General features: G+C 68.3%; 1 protein-coding gene across 6 annotated transcripts in view; it reads right to left on the reverse strand.

Moving 5' to 3' along the window:
* Positions 1 to 13,874, reverse strand: part of AHDC1 (AT-hook DNA binding motif containing 1) — a 50,842-nt gene that overhangs the window by 26,602 nt on the left and 10,366 nt on the right. Inside the window, exon 1 of one of the 6 annotated variants that reach the window (XM_072027537.1) lies at positions 7,366 to 8,088. The exons of the other annotated variants lie outside the window; for them this stretch is intronic. The gene's annotated coding sequence lies outside the window, so the exon portion shown is untranslated. Of the gene's footprint in view, positions 1 to 7,365; positions 8,089 to 13,874 lie in introns of those variants that run through there. 6 annotated transcript variants of the gene reach the window in all.

Consider the following 13,874-nt stretch of genomic DNA (forward strand, 5'->3'; position numbering starts at 1 on the left):
GGCACAACCTCGACACACAGACCTCATCCCAGCCTCCACATCACTGCCCGGGCACCGGGCACTTCCCCAGGCGCCCTGCACCACCCACGGGTGCTGCAGAATGCTTGGGGTGCCCCTCGCTCCCCACAGCGCAGCACCACCCCAACCCCGAGGGTGTCCCGGGGCCGACGGGAGCAGGAATCCAGCAAAGCGAACGGGGAGCTCGAGGCTTCGCGTTTCTGGATTCTGGTTCCCGTTTCTGCTCCCGGCTGTTTCCATGGAAACTGGCGTCGGACCTGGGAAAATAAGGTTAGGGTTTGCAGAGGAGGCCCTCTGCCAGCGCCCGCCCGCCGGAGGGGCACGCGCCCAGGCGCCCGCCTGCTCCTGCACCGAGCCACGGTGCTCGGGTCCGGGGGCTGAGCGGCACCGGTGCGCTCCAGCCTCCTTCCTCCTGGGGTGCCAGGATTACACCGGGTAATCTGGGGACCCGCAGGGCCACCCCTGGTGGCCTCGGTTTGTCCCAGCACAGCCGGTGGCACAAGGAGGTGGCACTGATCAAGGCTGCTCGGGAGGGACGCAGCCAACCCGTGTCCCCGCCATCCCTGCGGGACCCCGCTGCCACCCCATTGCTCCAAACCCATCTCGGCTCAGCCCTAACGAGAACTTTGCAGCGATGCCCAGGTGCTTGTGATGCCCCAGCCCGCCCCAAAAGGACAGGTACTACCAGGACGGTCCCCAAAATTACCCGCTGTCCCCAGCACACTGCTGCTGGCCCCGTTGTCACACCACCAGGGCTGCACCATGGGTTCTCCAAGCACCCGGCGCCCTCCGGGAGCCCGGCCCTCCCCTTCCCCGGTTCAGGATCCCCATTTTGGCTCTGGGGAAGGTGGGGAGTCGGCGCGGGGAGAGAATGAGGACACGGCACCTCGGGGGAGCCGTGAAGACTAATGAATGGAGGCTTTTAAAAAGCACTTTGAGGGAGAAGTGCTAGAGTAGGAACTAATTATTCCTCCTGCGTGCGCACACACTTGTACGCACACGCGGGCGCGTGCACGCGCGCGCAGGCGTCCTGCTGGCTCCCGGAGTCGCAGCTGCAAAATCGCAGCAAACCCCAGCACCCAGCACCATGGCAGCAGCATCCTCGCCAATCAGCGCCGCCTCAGCCAGCACATCCCCTCCGAGGCGCTGCTTTGCCTCCTGCCCCTGCTCTCCCGTGCCCCCCGGCGCAGCCACGTGTGTCCCCCCCCCCCTCCCCAAATTTTGCTGCCGTCGCTTGCCCAGCCTTGGCGCAGCGCTCGGCTGCGAGCCGGTGGCGCGGGGCGCCGCTCGCCCTCCTCTCCTCCTTCTTTTCGCAGCGCCTGCTGGTTTTTGGAAGGGTTTCCTCCGCCCCCCTCCCCGTTTTATTAAAAAGCCGCCATTTTACGGCGCTCGAAGGCCGGCTGCTCCCCGGGGATGGACGGCACCTGGCGCCCGGCTCCTCGCCGCCCCGTGCAGGTGCGACCCCGCGCGAGGCCGGCGGCACCGGGTCCCTCTGTGGGCGCAATTTTGGGCTGGTTTGGAGCAGAGCCCAGCCCCGCCGGAGCACGCAGCCGCCGGTGCCCCCGTGCGCCCCCGCTGCCTCCCCAGCCCCGCTGCATCCGGACGTGCCCGGCGCTGCCGCCAGCTTTGGGGCAGCGGGGCCACGGGTGCCGTCCCCCTGCGGTCCCCGAGGCCGGCGCGGCGCTGAGCGCTGCACCATTTTGCATTCTGGTGCTGACCGGGCCCTGCTAACCTCCCACTCCCACCCCCACAACGGGCTGTGTTTCAGCTGCTCTTGAAATCTGTCCAGGCTGGATTCATCACAAGAGCCCTCAAGCGGCTGCAAACAAACAGAAAAAAAAAAAAAAAAAAAAGGGAAAAAAAAAAAAAAAAAGAAGAGGGAGCGAGAAAAGCGATCGATCGGCGCTGGGGGGCCCAAGCCCCTTCGGCGGCTCTCAACCTGCACTGCTGCATGCCCCAAACTCATCTCCCCGAAGAGAAGAGGGGATGAGGGTGAGGGGCGTGGGGAAGGGGCTGGAGGAAGGCACGGCTGGGTGTGGGGATGGGGGCTCGGGGCCGGGCCGTGCCGCCGAAGCCCCCGGGTTGCGGTGTGGCGGTGGCGGTGGCATGTGGCTGCTCCTCCGCCGCTCTCCCTTCCCGGCGGAGCCGGGCTCGCGCCGCTCTGAAACTTCCCTCTTGTGGTTACTGCAGTTAAAAAAGCAAACAGGAGGCTCGGGCGCATTAAGAAAGAAATAGGAAATCGCGCGGATTGGAGCGCGGGGGCCGGGGCTGGGGTGCGCGCCCTGTGCCGGCTGCGCCGCGGCCGGGAGCTGGGGACGGGGCTGGGGGACAGGGCATGGGGTGAGCACACGGCATGGGGAGGATGAGGAGGGTTTGGGTGATATAGGGCTGGGAAAGGTGGCGGGGCCGTGCCGGGCACCCAGGCGCTGTTTCGCCACCCGGGCAGGGCCTGGCTGGGGGTCACCGGCCAGGAAAAGCGATCGCCGCCACCGCCACCCCGCTGGGAATTGCTGCCACGGGAGACGCGAGCTCGGGTTGCTGCGCCGGGGTTTTTAAGAGGAGCTGGGGCATTTCTACCCATCCCTGACCACCACGCTCCAGCTCCGTGCCCGGCGTCCCGAGCTCTGCTTCAGGGCACGGCAGCCGCAGCACCGACGGCCACCACGGCGCCGTGCTGGGCACCAGGCAGGAGGAGCGTGGGGGCTGCAAACCCCCGGGCTCGGCGTTTGCAGGAGCTGCACCGGGGTTTTTGCAAAGGTGCCCTCGAGCCCGAGCCTCCCCGGCGGCCTCGCGGCAGGCGGCCGTGCTGCAGGACCGCCGCCACCGAGCCCAGCTCCTGCCGGCTGATTAGCAGAGCTGCACGCGGAGATTTACTGCTAATTACCCGCGCCGCAGTTGTGCTCGCAGGCCTGGGCATGATTAGGGACACGGAGGGGCTCGGGGGGTGAAAGGGGCGGCTGAGCCCCCGGCCAGGAGCGCTGCGGTGCCACCAGGGTGGCCGTGGCTGGAGAGAATTTTGTGGGGGGTTGGAGGAAAGCACCAGAAGGTGGAGGGGGGGCCATTTCGGATAGCACCACGCACCTGCCCCCGTGGCCGGGGAGCCCCATGGGTCCCACGGCGCTGCTGGGGACAGCAGCATCCATCACCCATCAGCCAGGTGGGGATGTGGAGGGACCCCAAATCATACAGCTGATGGGGTTTTGGGGACTGCTCCCCTGCTAAATGCGTCCCATGGGAAGCAAGGGGCTGCCCAGCACCTCGTGGGGACCGATCCTGCCCCCCCCTCTTGCCAGCCCTGTGGCTTCTGGCTCTCCCCCTGCCTGCAGGCACACACTGAGCACGGCACCAGCCGTCCTCCTGCCAGCAGCAGGCACAAATCGGGCTGAGCCTGACCCTCTGAGCCGGGGGGGGCACTGCCAAGGAGATCTCCAGCCAGGGGGGCTGCTCCAAGCCTGAGCCTCCCCACCACCCACGCCCACCCCGATCCCACACGGGGTGAGCTCACAGCCCCGCTGCGCCCCTCATTATCAGCCCAGGGGTGCGTGTGGCCGCATCCTGCTCGCTCCTAACACCACACAGACAGCCCTAACGAAGACCTAACAGGGTGAGGTGCTGGGAGGCTGCATCCCCCAGCCCCGCAGACCCACCAGTGTCCCCCCCACGCCCCCACCACCCCACCGCCTGGCACGAGGAGAGGGGCGCGGGGCCGGTGCCGGCACTGCAGGGCTCCTCTGCCTCCTGCAATGTCAACCTGCTGCTCTGCACCCGCCAAGGCTGCCCTTGGAAAAGCTGTCGGCTGCGCTGGCTGGGCTGCCAAGCCCAGGACAAGCTCTTTAGCTCGGCTCTGCCAGAACAGATGCCTGGCCTACTGTAATTCTTCCTAGCGTGGCCGGGGAGGGGGGGAGCAACCTCATTTGAGCACTGCAGAGGCTGCTCCTCCAAAACCCACCCGCCGCAGCGCCGTTTCCCCAAAGGGGGGGGACCCCAAAGGCTCGGGAACAGGGCAGGGTGGCCCCAGGGGCTCCTCGGGGACGCTGGAAGGGCCGTGCGGGGAGGGAGGGGAGGCGGCGCACGGCGGGAGGACGGCGACGCGCGGCGCGCGCTGGAGCAAAACGCGGCTCTGCCGCCAGCTGGGGAGGAGAGAGCGACCCGCTGCAAGGACAAGTGGGAGCCGCCAGCTCCGTGCCACCGGTGTCCTTGCAGCCCTGCTCGCCTGCTTCGTGGCGACGCTCCCCGCGAAACAAAGATCCCGTTCTCATGGCAATGTCCTCTGCGGAACAGGCAAAGAGCAGCGCGCGGCGCAGCCAGCGGAGCCGTGGGGAGGAGAGAGCCGAGTTCAAAAGGGGCCGGGGGAACGGTTGCCTGCGCCGCTCGGGAGGGTTCGCGCTCCTTCTCACGCTCTCTGCAAGTTTCTCCCCGTGCAACCCCCCCCGAAGCCCCCCGAGACGCCCCCGAGCCGCTCGGCCACGAGGGCAGGAGCTCGGCGAGCCCGACGGGAAGGGGCCGCGCCGCAGCCATAGCGCGGCACGAAGCAGGCCAGCAGCGTTTCCACAAAGACAGTTTCTTCCACTGGCTGCAGTTTGGGGCTGCCAAAAGCCAAAACAAGAATGGAAACATCCCATTTCACTGGCCAAAATTCAACGCAGGTTTTTTTTTTTTTGTGTTGTCTTTTTCTTTTTTTTTTTTTTTTTTTCTTTCCCTCGTCTTTGGTTAGGAACGGAAATTCCCTGCCATGAAAACATGACGAAACCCCAAACCAAAACACAGCTTGGAATGAAACCTTCGCCTGGGTCCCTGGGGATGCCGTGCGGGGCAGGTCCCCGGGGCTGGGGGGCTCGGTGCACGGGGGGGACCGAGTCCGGATGTCGGCGCCAGCGCCGGCCCCACGCGCAGCAGGGGAAGTCGTGCTGGGGGATCTCTCCAGCGGCCGATGTGCTTCCCCCTCTGTGCGCCTTTGGGGTGAGGCCACCACTTCCCATCCCTGCTCTGCGCTGCTGCACCTCGGAAACTGCACGAGGGAGCCGGGGCCGAGCCCGCAGGAGGGCTGCTGTGCACATGGGGAAGCCAGAGGGAGGTGGGTCCTGCCCGGCCCCGGTGCAGCGCAGCCCCCCCGGGGTGCCCAAGCTCAGGGGGGTGCCGGTTTCTGGCTGTGCTCGGCTCCTCTGCAAAAGCAGCCGCTGGGAACGGGCTCATCCATCACGTCCCAGGGTGTTTGGGGCCGGCAGAGCCCCAGGCATCGCCCCTGCAGCTGCACCCCACCACCGCACCCCGGCGCCGTCCCTTTCCCTGCCCGCGCCCAGCTCTGCTTTCAGCCAGATGTTCGGCCGCAGGATGAAACAGCTCTTCCCGCCCCAGTCCCTGCCGTGGCTCTCTCCGGCTCCCGTTCCGGAGGCTGGATCCGGCCACGCAGGCTGAATAAGGCTCTGCCTTTGTCCGGCTCCCCCCGCCGCGCTTCCCCTTATCTAGCCCAGCCGCCTTGCCAAGACCACGAGGCAGCGGGGAGGACGCGGCGAGCAGGGAGAGGCCGTGCCGGCGCCTCCCGGGGCCGTTAACTCTTCTCCTGCCCCGTGCACGCTCACCCGGCCCCGTGCACGAAGCCCCCCGGGGACCACCAGCCCCATGCCGAGCGCATCCTGCCCCTCTCCACCCCTGCGCGCTCCCCAAACGCAGTGCATCCCCCCAGCTCCACGCCGAGCCACCTGGCCGTGCACACCCCTCCTGGTCCCCGGGGACACCGAGCATCCCCGGGAGCTGGTGTGGGGCTCGGGGTGGGCACGGGGCCCCTCGCCCCGCAGCCCTTTGGGCGTCCTCGGGGGCAGAGCGGAGCCCGGCTATCTGTCTGCAGAGCTCCGCGCGCAGCAATTAACCTCGGGAGAGCAGCCGCGGCTCCTGCCAAGAACCACATTAGGTGTGTGTGGCAGTGTCTAGACATGCAAGAGACCAGAGGCCTTGATCTGTAGGAAGGCGGCTCAGTCCCTTCCCCCCCAACCCCCAGCCAGGCCCCCCCTGGCCCCCCTCCCGGCCTTGGCACGGGGTTGAGCCAACCCCGGCCAGCCCCGGGGCTGCTTTTCCCAGCTGGGACCACCGAGTGCCGGGCACTGGGAGGTGTGGGGTGAGGTGGAGCCCAGCCCCGCATCCCTCAGCACGGGCACGGGGACGCAGCGAAGAGCCCCGTGCTGGCTTGGAGAGCATCCCCCTGCCCCTTGGCACGGCACCGCGCTGGGGCCCCGTGGTGCCAGACCCCCTGCCTGGGCTGCGGGTCCCCAGAGCTATCAGGAGGAGGAGGAGGAGGAGGAAGGTGGTTGAAAGCTGCACCCAGCTCATCTCCCCGCCGGGAGACGCAAAAACCATCCCAACCATCCCAACCATCCCGGGGGAGCCGGCAGCAACCCCCCCCCGGTGCCAGGAGAGCCGCGGAGCCGAGGATGGAGCTGGGCAGGGACCCAGCTCGCCGCCTCCCTGCGCCTGTACCCGATGCACTCGGCCACGCTGCCCGTCCCGGAGGGCAGGTGGGTGCTAGAAGCCCTTTTCCCCGGGCAGGGTGCTGCGGGGATGGGTGGGCACCGAGGAGATGGGTGCTCCCCCCCTCCCGGAGCCCCTCGCCCTCGCGCCCCCAACACCCCCTGCTCTCACCTCCCGGGTGCAGCCACCCCAGACGGCTGCAGGATGCTAGGGAGAAGAGATTTTCCCGACGTTAATTAATTAAAATAAACAGCAAATTAAATACAGCAAAATTAAAATAGCTCCGGAAATTAATTTTCAACAAAACCCACCTGGAAAGGCTGGATATTTAAAGAATTAATGGAGCCCTCTGAGACCATAAAGAACCGCTGAGCTCCCGGCATCCACCAGCCCCCTCCGAACAACCCCGGCCTCCCCGGGGACCCCGGGCCAGGGGGAAATTGGGACGGCACCCCGAATCGGAGCCCACCCTGAGCCCATATCCCTCATCCCCACGCCGGACACCTCCTCTGGGCGCTGCCTGTGTGGCCCCGCTCTGAGCCGCCTCGCCGCGCGGCTGCACGTGCCTGCGTGCTGCTGTGCAAGTGCGAGGCAGGGAGGGAGAGGAGGGATGCGGATGAAGGCTGGGGACACACCGGCCCTGCTCCTGGCACGGCACAGCTCACGGATGCTCCTGCCTGCTCCGCTCCCCGGACACGTGAGCAGGGAGCGAGCGGCGCTGGGTGGCAGGACCCGCTCCGGCACGGCACGGCACCCACATGGGGACATCCCCTCCCGGCCAAAACCTCCAAAAACCGGGCTCCCCAAAGCTCTCCCCACGCTTAATCCCATAACTGAGGCAGGATTAACAGCAAACAGGCGGCGGGGCTGGGCAAAGCTCCTTACCAGGCGGCACCCAGAGGCTGGGGGGCTCCCAAGGGGCTCGGCGGGGTGCGGGTGGAGGGTGCAGGGGGCGCGGTGCCGGGGAGCACCCCCAGCCCTGCCGGCTGCGGTGCCAGCGGGGTGCATGGGGCTGGAAGCCCCCTCGGCCTCCCCGGCCCCGTTTCCTCTCCCCGCAGCCGGGCGTGTGCAGAGGAGCAGCGGCAGGGAAACGCCGGCGAGCGAAAAAGCTCCGGAAGGAAACGGAGAAAGCGAGAAGAAGCCGGCAGGTGGGGAGCAGGAGGGGCCGGGGCCGCCTCCACCCCCACCTCCGAACCTCGCCGTGCCCCCTGCACCCCGAGAGTCCCACTCGGGGAAACCGAGGCACGGGGCGGGCGCACCCCTCGCGCCCCGCAGCCGGCGCTGAGCCCCCCTCCCTCTCCGCCACCCCGCGAGGGAAGCGCACCCCCCGCCGCGGCCGGGATGACACCAGCTCCCCGGCCTCCTCCCGCTCCACCCTGTTCCTGCAGGAACCCAGGAGCCCCGGTGCCGGGCCCGTGGCCAGCGCCGCTGCTCCCGCCCGCGCCTCCCTCCCCGCCTGCACCCGGGCGCCCGGGGCCGGCCCCAGCCTCGCGCCCGCACCCAGCCCGTGCAGCGCCCGCGGCGTGTCAGGGCGACCTTGGCCCGGCGCCCTGGCCGCTTTCCCCTCCGTTTGCCGGCGATGCCAACGGGCAGAGGTGGAGGGTGATGGATTTTTTTTTTTTTGGAGAGGGTCGTTTTTTGTGGGTTTTTTTTTTTTGATTCCCCAATTGGGTTTTTCGCCGCGGGCGCTGCGGCGGTGCCGGGCCGCGGGCAGGGCGGCGGTGCCGGGCGCTCCGGGGGTGCTGGGTGGCCGCTTTCCTCCGCACACAGATGGCTGTTTCGACTCAGTCGAGCGCTTGACCTAAATCTCCTCCTGATCCACGGGAGCTGCAGTCCCTCGGCAGCACAGCTCAAGGCGAGGAAGAGGAGGAGGAGGAGAAAGAAGAGGAGGAGGAGGAGGAGGAGGAGGAGGAAGGGAAGCCGGAGCCAGCTGCAGACCGGCGGCAGGGTCACGCCGTGGGGGCCCCCACCCCGGGGCTTGGCGGAGGTGGCCGGGGGGGGTGGAAATCTCCCACGCTTCGAGCCCCAGCGCCCAATCCCCGTGCGCCTGCGCGCCCGGCCCAAGCCGGGGCCGGGGTAACCGCCCCGGCAGCCTCGACGCCCCGGCAGCCCACTTCCTCGGCGAGGGGCCTCGCGGAGGAAGCTCCAACGGCTCGAAAGTTTCGGCTGTGACTCAGCGGCTGGCTGGGGTGGCCGGGACCCGGCCCCAGCCTCGTGGGGCCACGGGACCCCAGCGGTTTTTGGGGGGACCGAGGGGGTTTGGAGGGGGTGGGCGGGGGATTTTTGGGCTCCCCAGACGAGGGCTGTCTGCAGCGCGCCGCGCTCCACCCCCAGTGTCAGAGCAGCCCAAACCGGCTCCCAGCGACAGCAGAAAGCTTTTAAAATCCCCTACGCGCGGCATGACTCACTCCAAAGCCAGTGCCCAAAACAAGCTCCGACACGGAGAGGAATGGAGACGGCAGAGATGCTGGGGGCGGGCAGGAGGGGCTGGGGAGGGCCGGGGAGGGGGGAAAGGGGGAAGAGAGAGGGAGACAGAAGGAGGCAGAGAAAGAGAAGAGGCAGAAATAACAGCATCTGAAACTCTGCCTGCTGGAGGCTAATTGGTTCCGGCACAGCCTGGTTTGTTTGGCAATGTTTCCTCTAATCCTTCAGGCTCTGCGCTCCCAGCCCCAGAGACACTCGGGGACATCTCTCCGCCCGGCACCGACACCCGGCCAGCGCCTCTGCGCCACTCGGGCCCAACGCTGCCACCCCCCCGGGACCGGCACCGCCCGGCCTGGGGTCTCCCCGGTGCCCCCGTGCCGGCTGGCGAGCGGGGAGCACCCCAAGGTGGGGGCACCCGTGGCCCCCTTCGGCCGTGGTGGGCGCGAGGATGCTCGGAGGCGGGTGCAGGAGGTGGCCGGGGCGAGCGGGGCGGCGGAGGGAAGGGAAAGGAAGGGAAGGGAGAGGAAGGGAAGGGAGGGGAAGGAAAGGGGGGGCCCCACGGCCCAGCATGGCCGAGCCAGAGCACTCGCCAAGAGTCGGCAGCTTTGTTCCAGGTGCCGGCTCCCTTTTTTTCATTAGGCTAATGGGATGCGGATGCATTATTCCATTCCACATGCTGCTAATGAACCACTCAGGCCAGTGCATTTGCATTAATGTGCAAAGCACTGGAGGAGGGTGGAGTGGCTGCATCTGGCCAAGCCTGACCTTCCCGCGCCGCCCAGCCTCCCCGACGCGCGGCCCCGGCAGCCCCCGAGTGCCACCGCGCTCCCGCGGCTCCGCGCGGACCCTTGATCTCCCCGGGACGGCTCCGGCACACATTCCAGGACACATTAACCAGCCTCGAGCCCCACTGGCCCCAAACACGCTGCTGCTGCAGCGAGGTGGCCGCCCGCTGGGCTCCATCACCCTGCCACGCACAAATCCTGGCCAGGTGCTGGTGCCCCGGGTGTTGGGGATGGGGGCATCCCCCCCACACACACCCAGCAGCTCCCCGGGATGTGACCACATCCCGCAAGGAGACAGCTCGGAGGTGCCTCCCCCTTCCCAACCACGAGCCCCAGTCCCGTGTGTGTGTTTGCAGCAGGACCCCCCCGGCCACCCTCCCACCTGGTGCTGTGCGAGGGGAGCAGGGGGGCTGCGTCCCCCCTCCCCTCCTTGGACCCCCCCCGGTGCTGGCACTCAGCGCCAGGCGCGGGCGTCATCGGAGCCCTTCGGTTGTTTGTTACAGCTCCCAACTGCCTCCGTCCCCGGAGAGGTTTTGAAGGCGAGTGACCCAAGAACTGGAATGCGCAAAGCCTCCAGCAAACAGAGCCAGCTGCCTGCGCCCGCGCAGGGGGGGCGGCAAGGGGAGAGCAGCCAGCCCCGCGGCACGGCACGGCACGGCACGGCACGGCGCTGCATGGCACAGCACGGCACGGCACGGTGGAGTAAAGCACGGCGCGGCACGGCACGGTGTGGCACAGCACAGTGCAGTATGGCACGGCACGGCACAGAATGGCACAGAATGGCACAGCACGGTGCAATATGGCACAGCAAGCGTGGCACAGCACGGCACGGCACGATGTGGCACAGCATGGCACGGCTCAGCACAGCACAACGTGGCACGGCACGGCACGGCACGGCCCCAGCCCGCTCTCCCAGGGTGGGCAGCTGCTCAACGGGAGTGAAACGGGGCTGGCACGTCCCCAGCTCCACCAGCTCTTGCGAGAGGCCTCGCTCCGCCCCACGAAGCGCCCGAGCCCCCGTTTCCCCCCTCCTGCCTCGCTCCCAGCCTGGTTTTTGGAGGCATGCGGGCGGCCTGGCACGGTGACGCGCGCAGGGGAGCTGCGCGGGGAGGCTGCGGGGCTCCCCACCCACCTGCGTCCTCGGGGGCCTGAAGGACCTCTAGGACAGGGGACAGCACGGTGGCAGCGCCAGGAGCCCCCCCAGGTGCCAGGAGGGCTCCCAGCCAGCAGGAGGGAGGATGAGGACGGCCCTGCTCGCCCTTGGGGGGCCGGCGGGGGGCATGGCGGGGTCTCAGGCGGCTCCGTGCCCGGCGAGCGTGCGAAGCCCCAGCGCCCGAGCGCGTGCACGCGGGTGTCTGGGTTTGTCACAGCCTGGTGAGCAAGTTAATCTCAGGCTCCCTGACACGTGGAATAAAATCGCGATCCCGTAATGGAATTCATTCGTCTTCCTGTCCAGGCGGAGAGCGAGCCCCCCGCCACCCGACGGAGCCGGGGCGAAGGAGCCAGGACCAGGCACCCACCGGGGGGACCCCACCGGGACCCCAGTGCTGAGAGCTTCTGCCTGGGGACGTGCACGGGGCACCGTGAAACACCCGCTGCTGTGCCATGCCCCCATATCTGGGAACCTCAGCCACATCCATGGGGACACCTGGAGTGGCCAATGTGGGTCAAACCCCCCCGGGTGTTTCGGGGTCCCTCCAGACTGGAACCGGCGTGTGTGTGAGTGGGAAGGGAAACTGAGGCAGGCGGCGGGGCCGGGGCGAGGGCACTCCAGAAGAGGACACGGGACAAGGTCCTGTGGTAGCCAGTCCTGGGGGGCTGCAGGGTCGTGCTGCCCCGTGCCACCTGGGCCACCATGGCCCAGCACGGTCCCACGGGGACCAGCGTGACCCCGGGGACTGGGTCACCCAGCACACCTCCCCTGCTGACACCACGGTCCTAAGCACTGGATAAAAAACCCTTTGGGGACACCGAGCTGGGACAGCCCGGCTGCCACCCTGCCCCGTGCCTCAGTTTCCCCCAGCACTCAGGGTGTCCCCTGTCCCTGGGGGTGTCCCCCCGCGCACCTCGGCAGCAGCAGGGGTACAGGGGTGGCTCTCACCCCGGCCACCCCGGTGCCTGCACCACCTCCAAAATCCCCTCGGACCAGGGGGACACGGCGGGTGCCCAGCCCAGCACCCCAACCAGCAGCCCCCAGCCCCAATTACGCAGCGCCGAAGGTTCGCCCGCGCTCCTGCAACGTGGGGAGGAGGAGGAGGAGGAGGAGGAAGAGGAGGAGGAGGAGGAGGAGGAGGAGGAGGAGGGCTGCTCCTTCCCGGGCACACAAAGCCCCTTTCATAGGGGCCGCCTTTGGGTTTCCTCCACCAGCCCAGCACCTCGCTGCCTCCTGCCCTGCCAGCGCGGCGAGGCGGGGAGGAACGCGGCGGGGGGAGCGGGGCCGGGAGCCCAGGACCCTTCCTGGCCCTTGGGGCAACACCGGGCACCGGGATTGTCCCTGCTGGAAGCCACCGGAGCACCTCGGGATCCCGCACGCCCTGCAAGGAGGCAGCCCCCCAGGGCTCAGGCTGGGGGATTTGGGTGGCCCCTTCCCTCGGCTCGACCCTCCCTGTAATTTTCGCCTCCCGTTCAGCTTTTAATTACCCCCCTAATAAAAGTGGCTTGCAGGAAAACGGGAGCTTTGTTGCTCGGGAGCTCATCTGCTCCCGCTGCTCCTTCCCCGCTTTAAACCCTAATCCTCAGCTGGGGACGCTGCAATTAGCCACCGCGGAGCCGGGCACCGTGTCACGCAGGATTAGGGCTCCTTTCGGGGGGGGACGGGGCCAGGCCTGGCCCCTCCAGCTCGATGACCCCACCAGGGATGGGCTGAGCCCCCCCTCGGCGCCCCGAAAATAGCAGCTAGGGCAGGGGGTGGGCGACCTGCGGCCCCCGATAAGGGCGCTGCAGGAAGAGCAGGTTTGGCAGGAGATTAGTCCGGTGGGGGGGGAAGGAGGGGGATGAGATGCTCATTTACAGCCTAAGGGCCCCCCCCAGCCACGCAGCCCCCCCCGCCGTCCCCTTTTGAGGCACCCACAGACCTGCCCCCATCGCTGCTCCAACGCCAGCGCCCCCGGGGTGGTTTTGGGGAGGGGGCGTTCAAATGGGAGACGCGGATTTTCGCCCCCCCCAAGGCAGACAGGCCTGTGGAGGGGGTGGGCGGCTGCGTATGAAGGGACTAAAAACAGGGCTGGGGGGGCTGACACGAGCCCCCTCCCCAAGCCACATCCCCGTGCACCCACCCGCCCAGCGGGCACAGAGCGGCGCTGCCACACCTGGGGGGACGGTGACAGCCCCGTCCCTGGGCAGGAGGGTGGCACGGGGCAGGGACACGACACCCCCCGGGGGGTAAAAACCCTGCAGAGCCCTGCTCAGAGCTGGTGGGGGGGCCAGATTTGGCACGGGGACGGGGACACGGGGCCCTCGTGCACGGTGCAGAGGGAAGGCTCCCCAGGTTGGGCTGCTCAGCCCCTTGCAGCCCCCCCAAAAAAAAGCTCCCTGTGCATGGCTCCCCGGTGCCTGCTCGCCAATCAGCCTCTTCCCGAGCAGGCGCTCGTTAGCAGCCGTTCATTAGGAGCCCTCTGGGAGGAGGAAGGTACCCGGGGCACCTGCACCTCCCTCTAATGAGCTGCAGCGCCAGCACCGCGCCCCCAGCTGCAGAGGGGACCTTTGGCACCGCGGGGGCCCTGCCGTGGGGGCTGACCCCCTCCCTGACCCCCACTGTAGGGTCCCCAGGCCAGGACAGCGGGGAGGGACACGGGGACTCGAGTCACGGTGACAACTGCAGGAGGTGGCAGCGGCCGAGGGACGCCCTGAGCTCCCTGCCCTGCACCCATGGGTGCTGCAGGAGGGCTGCGAGCACAAGGAGGGTGCCGATGGCTGGTTGGCACCCACGGCGATGCTCAGCCCCTGCACATCGCACCGGTGTCCTCAGGGCTGTCCCTGTCCCACGGAGGGTGGCCCCAGAAGGGGACAAGGCCCCCGGTGTCCCAGCCCTGGGCACATTTCCCCCGCCAGCCCCCAGCAGGGCTTGGTGCACCGGGGGGCGCAGCCCGGCGAGGGGTCCAGGGATGCTCCCGCTGCACCCAGCCCCCTTCACAGCTCCGAGCCCCCCCCCCAGGCTCCTGCAGCCCCCAGCCCTGACCCGCGCGG

This window comes from Anas platyrhynchos, chromosome 24, assembly GCF_047663525.1.
Source record: "Anas platyrhynchos isolate ZD024472 breed Pekin duck chromosome 24, IASCAAS_PekinDuck_T2T, whole genome shotgun sequence".
NCBI classification, from domain to species: Eukaryota; Metazoa; Chordata; class Aves; order Anseriformes; family Anatidae; genus Anas; species Anas platyrhynchos.